We start from the raw sequence: 8044 nt of genomic DNA, 5'->3' as shown, positions 1-8044 counted from the left end.
CCTTTCCTTTCACTCTGGCCATATTAATCAAATGTTCCTTTGAATTTCTGTGACATTATTCTTTTTACCTCTCTTTGGGCTTATCAAATGTTGCTTTACAATATCATTTTACCATTTTGATCAAAATGTTCCACGTTCTCTTAAGGAAGGGTTATGTTATAATTATCCCACAGCAATGAGCATCCTATCATTAATTTATGCATAGTCATGAGACCATAGTCATCTCAGCAAGTAGTTTTCTCAGCATAGTCATCTCAGCAAGTAGCTTGACTGATTTGGAGGGCACAGGCTCTGTTGGCCACTACCTGGACCTAGCAATATGATCTTATAAATTATACCATCTCAGGAGCTGTTTGATGATCTCTAAAGACAGTATTGAACTGTCCTAACTCCGTGGTTTTTGCATTGGTTTTTCTTTCTTAAAGCCTGCTTCTATGACTTTAACATGTTTAATGTTGCCCCCTTGAGGGAACCATCAAAGCAGAGATATCTGTATCATAAAGGAAATAGAAGGATATTTTGCTAAGCCAGAAAGCATTTCTCTCTCTATTCCTCTCTATTCTTATCTCCAATTATCTCTCTCCCATCCAGCGCCTCTGTTCCTTGGTGATCAACCCTGTGACAAAGCTACACTTGGCTCCACTCTCTCTCTCTCTCTATTATCCATCTTCCCTCCTCCATAGGAAAAGAAAGGGCAGGGTAAGTGGAGGCCTAGGGACGGTGCCAGATGTCCTGCCATCAAGGGTGGGTGAAGACTGCCATCAAGGGTGGTAGAGGCAGAGGCTGCACTGGGGAAACAGAGTGAGACCATATGGATCAGGGTGGAAGGGCACAGTCACTGGGGACTTGAACCATGGAATGGGACACCTCCAGACACAGACATCAGGGCTTGAGATTAGGGATGAGGCCAATAACCTTCCACTGGCCAAAGAAAAAGGTGGTGTTAGACCAGTGGGAGCATAACTATGGGAGCAGAACTAAGACTATTTCTATGTTCAAAATCAATAGCAGGCTGTTACCAGGTATTGGCCTCAATTATGTCCAGAAGAAGAAGAAGCACAAGGATCCAAGTGATTCTTTAAATAACATGAGATTTTATACCCCCAAAGACAAACTATCAAGAGATATAGTGCATGTTTCCAGCTCCTGCTAAACAGGAGAAAAAAAAGATGTATGCATAAAATTGACAGCCAGGTGTAAACATGTATGTTCATATCAGTATTATCATACATATGCACCTCTCATTTTATGCCAAAATGAATATGAATTATAAACATAAATATACACACAGAGAAGATAACATTAAAGGTAGATTATAAAAGATAATAAGCAGAAGGAGAATAAGAATAGAAGGCATAAGAGTTCACAGCATATTCACCAATCCTCTAATATCTGCAGGGATGGTCCCAGGAACCCTGTGGACACCAGATCCACAGATGCTCAATCCCCTTATATGAAGTGGACATGGGACTACATACAGAGACTCCTGTACTTTGGTGAGCATGCAGGCCATTTGGTCATTACAGGGAGCAATAATCTGCAGGACCTTGTCAAATAAGCACACCATTGCCAAAAGCGCAAAAGCAAGACAACCTGAATCAGCACTTGCAGGCACTGCTCACTGCAATGAGGACAGGACTCTGCTGTCTCTTGGACTACCAGCACTCTGCCATGTTTCTTCCCCAGGAGCTTTCTGGGGAAGTATCTGGCTGTTCACTGACATCACTTACCAGATGCTTTGGAGATGCTCAACTGAATAGGAGGTAACCAAGTTAAACTATCTTCCTACAGGTGATATTTCAAGAGCACCCAGCCTCTAGTGACTCAGGAAAGGTGTTAATGGAATTGCTGCCCTATGAACATCACATGAAGGTACCATCAGGTTGAGATTGATTTGCAAACTCACCAAAAAGATAATCTGTTCCTCGTCTAAATACTCATAGTACTCTGCACACACCTCTGTTATAAAAGGCACAGTTGTCACTCAGTATTTGCAGGATTTGGGCTCCAGGACCTCCCAAGTATACCGGAATCCATGATGTTCAAGCCCCTTATATATACTGGTAAAGTATTTGCACAGAACCTTTGTACATCATCCTGTGTACTTTAAATCATTTCTAGATTACCTATAATACCTAATAAGGAATACAAACTTTGTTAATAGTTCTTACACTATATTGTTTGGAAAATACCAACAAGAAAAAAGTCAATACCTGTTCAACATAGATGCAAATTTCAGTCCTTGTTGGTTGAATCTAGACAAGGAACCCACAGGCACAGCCAGCCAAGTGCATGACATTACAGCATTATTATGTACCTGTATCCTCTTGGGCATCAGGGCTGGGGGACCTATTCATCTCTTAGAATCCAGCAGGTGTCCCTGAAATTGCACTTTGAGCCACTCTGCACACTTGGTGATTCTACACATCATTATTAATTCACAAATGAACACTTTTCAGGAGTCATATGTAAGGCTAAGGCTGGCCTCTTTAGTTTTTTCATTCTACAAAATTCCCATCCTCTTCTACCCACCTGACTTCACATCTATCTCTTAGAGTTCCTGAAGTCTAAAACATTTGAACTAGTATACATGTTCCTCTCACAAGCACAGCAGATCCTTTCTCCATTAACCCTCCCCAAACCCCCTCCACTTGCCAGCACTGAATAAAATTGATAGTCCCAACTAAACCAGGCAACTGAAGCCCTGAGTCCAACACACAGACAACAGATGTGCCTACCATATTTTACTGCAGAGTTGTCACAGATTTTATGCCAGTTGTTTTTTTTTTTTTTTTTTGCAAAAAAGTGGGGGTGTAACAATTATGTGCAGCTTTTAAAAAAAATATCGTGCTGGTATGACTTTAAAACCATTTATTATTAAACAGTATTTGGTACAAATTACAATGTACAAAATACTTGAAAATATACATTAAAATTGAATAATTCAGCCTGGTGCAGAGTCATGTGCCTGTAATACCAGCGGTTAAGGAGGCTGAGGAAGGAGAATTGCAAGATTGAGGCCAGCCTCAGAAACTTAGTAAGGTCCCAATCAACTTAGCAAGACACTGACTCAAAATGAAAAAAATAATAATAATGAGGGCTGGGGATGTGGCGCAGTGGTTAAGTGCCCTGGGTTCAATCCCAATACCAAAATAAATAAATAAATAAATGGTCTAAATCTAGATTCATCATTTTTTCATGAGAGTTTAGCAAACATCTTTCCAGTTTGGGAAAAAAAACAAATATTAGTTGTTACGATTTGTGAAAAATAGTTAAAATATTCCACCTAAGAAAATTTACTCTAATGTTGCAAAATATGGACTTGAAAATTTCACCTGTGTCCTAAGATTCTGCACTTCTGTCACTGGTTTCCTGATCTGACACCCCGTCCTCAGCACCTCTCACTTAAGATGTGTTTCCATTGGCACTATGGGCTCTAACAACAAGAAGCAGCTCTCTAAAATACACTGACAATGTGCCTGGGCATGTGGTGCATGCTGTTGATGCCAGAGACTCAGGAAGCTGAGTCAAAAGGACCACAAGTCCAAAGCCAGTTTCAGCAATTGAGCATGACCCTGTCTCAAAATTAAAACAAAATAAATAAATAAAAAAGAACTGGAGATATGGTTCAAAGAAAGCAATATACTAACCACATGTCTGCAAGGACAATTGTAGGCTCATTGCTCTCAGTGCACAAGAAAACAGGTGTGCTTCCCTCTAACACCACTGGTGAACGTGTTGCTGCTCTCTGTTCATCTCTTAAGTGGCTTGACCAACAGAATTGTACCATGTGATGATTATGCAATGAAAGATTACAAACCAATTTTGTGACTGGAAAAACCCAGAGCAATGATTATGCAGTGAAATACAGTCAACTCCCAGGAAAGACTCCTTCATGGGTCTCTTCAGTCAATCCTGAAAGCAAAGTGAGAAAGAAAGGGCCAGGATATGAAGCACAAACTCAACACAAGCCCAAGGTGGGTTATCTTTCTTCTGTAAATAAAATGCAGGTCTCTGGAGGCAGTCACTATGGAAGCAAGACTCCAGGATGAAGGATCCTGATGGCTTCGATGGGGCATCACTGGGGAGCTGTCTCCCACAAGAAGTGAAAACTCCAGACAAGTCACTTTATTTGCGCCCACTTCCAATAAATGAGTTTTAAAATCTGATTTTATGATTTTACCTTTGAAAACCCAGACCCTCTGTTCCCTCCCTCGCTGCTCATCGGCTCCCTCATCAGTTCAGGGCGCCATCTTTTCTCACCTACAGGACGGCGATAGCCATGGACTTCCCTGCATCTGCATCTCCCTACCCACCCAGGCCACTCTCCACACTGCAGCCAGAGTGTTTTTATAACCTTCTAATCTGATGTCATAACCTTGCTGGATGGAAATCTTTTAGAGGAGGCCCAACTCCAGAAAGCTAGTGCCTGAACTCGGTAGCATGCATGGCCCAGAAGTCCTCGTGATTTGGCTGCCTATCATTCCAGCCTCATTCTCTGCCATTTCTTGACCACACCTCTGATGAAGCCCACTCTGTTTGCACTTCTCTGATTAGAAGGTTCCCAGACCTGTAATTTTGCACGGTCCATTTCTCCTATTGGTATGCCTTGGCTGCATCCCCCTCTAAAATGGCAAGAGCACCCTGTAAGACACGTCAACTCAAATACCACCTCAACCCTAGGGTACCTCTGCTTTCCCAGGCAGTGCCACCAAGGCTCTCCTCTATGCTGTCTACTTCACATCCATCTCAACATGACACACATGCTACTGTGTGTTGCCTGTTTTCTCCTGGATTTGATGGAGAGCTCCTCGGAAGAAACTTCAGCTTGCCTAGGTGGTGTCTAAGAACGCATGCTGAGTAAATGACTAAAGAAACACATGAAAGAGGCAAATGAGTACTTACACCTTGAACAGCACTGAGTTTAGGCTAATGCCAATGGGCAGGGGTTGAGAAAAGAGCTAAGGGGAAACCAAAAACGAGAAAAGAAGAATAAAACTCATCATCATGGAACAAGACCCACAGTGGCCATGTCAGGGTGGATTTGGAGGAGAAAGATGGCAACACCACAGTCAGCCAAGTTAAGGAAAGAACTCAATTTAAAATAAGTTCCAAGAGGTTAGGCTTAGGTTGTGAGAGAACAAGCACAAGATCAGAAGAGTTGGAATTAACCAAGCAGGAGCCTGGGATGGAGGCCCTGTGAAGTGTCTCCAGGGATGACGCTGATGAGCTTCTGCTTCCAAAAAGGTCACAGAAATTCATTTAGTCCCAGTACCTACAACTACACAGGACAGTTCACTGTCCTTACCCCTACTTGATCTCATAGCCACTGTTTCCCATTAAAGGGGTCCCAAATTCCAGAACCTACTTTCTTTTATTTATATTTATATATGACAGCAGAATGCATTACAATTTTTATTATACATATAGAGCTCAATTTTTCATATCTCTGGTTGTATACACAGTATATTCAAACCAATTCGTGTCTTCATACATGTACTTTGGATAATAATGATCATCACATTCCACCATCATTTATAACCCCATGCCCCTTCCCTTTCCCTCCAACCCCTCTGCCCTATCTAGAGTTCATCTTATTCCTCCCTTGCTCCCTCTCCCTATCCCACTATGAATCAGCCTCCTTATATCAGAGAAAACATTCAGCATTTGGTTTGGGGGATTGACTAACTTCACTTAGCATTATCTTCTCTAACTCCATCCATTTACCTGCAAATGCCATGTTTTTATTCTCTTTTATTGCTGAGTAATATTCCATTGTGTATATATGCCACGCTTTTTTTTTAACCATTCATCTATTGAAGGGCATCTAGGTTGGTTTCACAGTTTAGCTATTGTGAATTGTGCTGCTATAAATACTGATGTGGCTGTGTCCCTGTTTTTAAGTCCTTTGGGTATAGACCGAGGAGAGGGACAGCTGGGTCAAATGGTGGCAGAACCAATTTTCTTTTCCCCTATCTAATATAGCCTTCATTTAAAAATTACTTTATCTTGAATCAGTTGACCTTTCCCAGTCCTTCCCACCTTGTTACCGTAAATTTATTTATCCAACATGTAAAACTAAAACAGGCCCTGTTAGAAATAAAAACTAACCCACATCCAGCACCTTCACACATGAGGTACTTGTACTAAGTGATTTCTAGGCATTATTAAATTTTATTATCCAGTTTTAAGACATTAGGAAAATGAAGCATATTAAGATGAAACAAAGAAAGTTAATATGCCCAAGATTTCACATGAAATAAGTGGTAAAGGTAATTTTAAAAAGTTTAAAGTGGTTGGCCGGACCCAGTGGCACACGCCTATAATCCTAGTGGCTTGGGAGGGTCAGACAGAAGAATTACTAGTTCAAAACCAGCCTCAGCAACTGCAAGATGCTAAGCAACTCAGTGAGATCCTGTCTCTAAATAAAATTCAAAATAGGGCTAGGGATGTGGCTCAGTGGTCAAGTGCCTCTGAGTTCAATCCCCAGTACTAAAACAAACAAACAAACAAAAAAGTTTAAAGTGGTAAAGGTAATTTAAACACAGACCTTTCTGAACCCAATCTCATTTTCTTTCTACCATGTCCTCTTTTCTATAAAACCTTTCAGAGAAAATATAGGGCCCAAATAAAATATTAAAATCTCAGGACTGGACAAGTCTAAAAAGCCCAGTCACCAAGAGCAAGCATCAAGAAATGTAAAAGAAGAAAATACAAATGAATATTGAGAACTACAGTCTGTATTTGAAGAGAAGAAGAGCCAGAGAGGTAGGTTGGTCCCCACAGGCAAACATACCCTGCAGACATGGCCAGGCTCAAAGGGAACAGCAAACTTCCCAAGAGGTTAATTTTAACTTTTCTATATTTTACTACCAGTTAAGAGCCAGGTCAAGCCTTGCATGCTTAACTCTCTGGACAGGAGCCGAGGGGGCACTAAATTAAGGGTGGTGAACAAAATTACTGACAGGTCAGAGTTGGCAGGACAAGAGGTCAAGTCTATGAGACCTGAGACTCAGAAACCCAGGAATGAAAGTTTTAAGCTAAACTCCTTAACTTACAAGAAAAGATTCCCTGTTCTCATCCTTTTGTGAGCTGATGAAATGTGCTGTCCCAGGCTTATGTATCTGAACTCTACTCTTGTTTTTCTTATTGTTTCCTGTACATTCTAGGGCAGCTTAGAACACTAAAGGCTACTGAACCGTTGAGTTTAACCCATCAGAATAACACAGCAATACTAGCACATGCTTGGAACACAGAAGGCCTGCTCCAGGAGCCTATCAGAGCAGGCCATTCTTCCTTAATTACCTTCTATTCTACAGGACCAATGCAGTGGCCGATGGGCACAGTGATCAGGACATGGTCAAACTCACTAAGCCCTTCTGGCTTATAGACCATGGCATTCCTAAAAAAAAAAAAACGAGACAGAAATCGCAGTAAGATTCTCCTGACTCAAATCACCAAGGACAACCCTGGAGTCACAAGTGGGTTTGGGAAAGTCTTATTAAAAGAACATCAAAGGCCTGGGGATGTGGCTCAAGCGGTAGCGCGCTCGCCTGGCATGCGGGCGGCCCGGGTTCGATCCTCAGCACCACATACCAACAAAGATGTTGTGTCCGCCGAGAACTAAAAAATAAATATTAAAAATTCTCTCTCTCTCCTCTCTCACTCTCTCTTTAAAAAAATAAAATAAAAAAAAATAAAATAAAAGAACATCAAAAGTCTGCTCCCTAGGTAAGGGGTTCTGTATGTGCACAGCACCTGCCCGTGTTGTGGCATTCTCTGAAGTGGTTGGAGAGACTGTAGAAACACCCATTCAAGATGACAGAACACAGTGTTTCCCTGAAAGAATCAGACAAAGAACACCCAGGAGAAAACACAGACCAAGGACAAAGACATTGGCTTAGGACTTAAATATAAATAGATGTACTTGCTAGTGCATGCACATGTGCAATACACACACACACACACACACACAGTTCTGGAAAGAAAACATAGGGAACACATACCATCATATATATAACCACCCTAAAATGAACTCAGGGAT

This window comes from Urocitellus parryii, chromosome 3, assembly GCF_045843805.1.
Source record: "Urocitellus parryii isolate mUroPar1 chromosome 3, mUroPar1.hap1, whole genome shotgun sequence".
NCBI classification, from domain to species: Eukaryota; Metazoa; Chordata; class Mammalia; order Rodentia; family Sciuridae; genus Urocitellus; species Urocitellus parryii.
The sequence above is the reverse complement of the archived record's forward strand: the minus strand, read 5'-3'. Positions refer to the sequence as shown.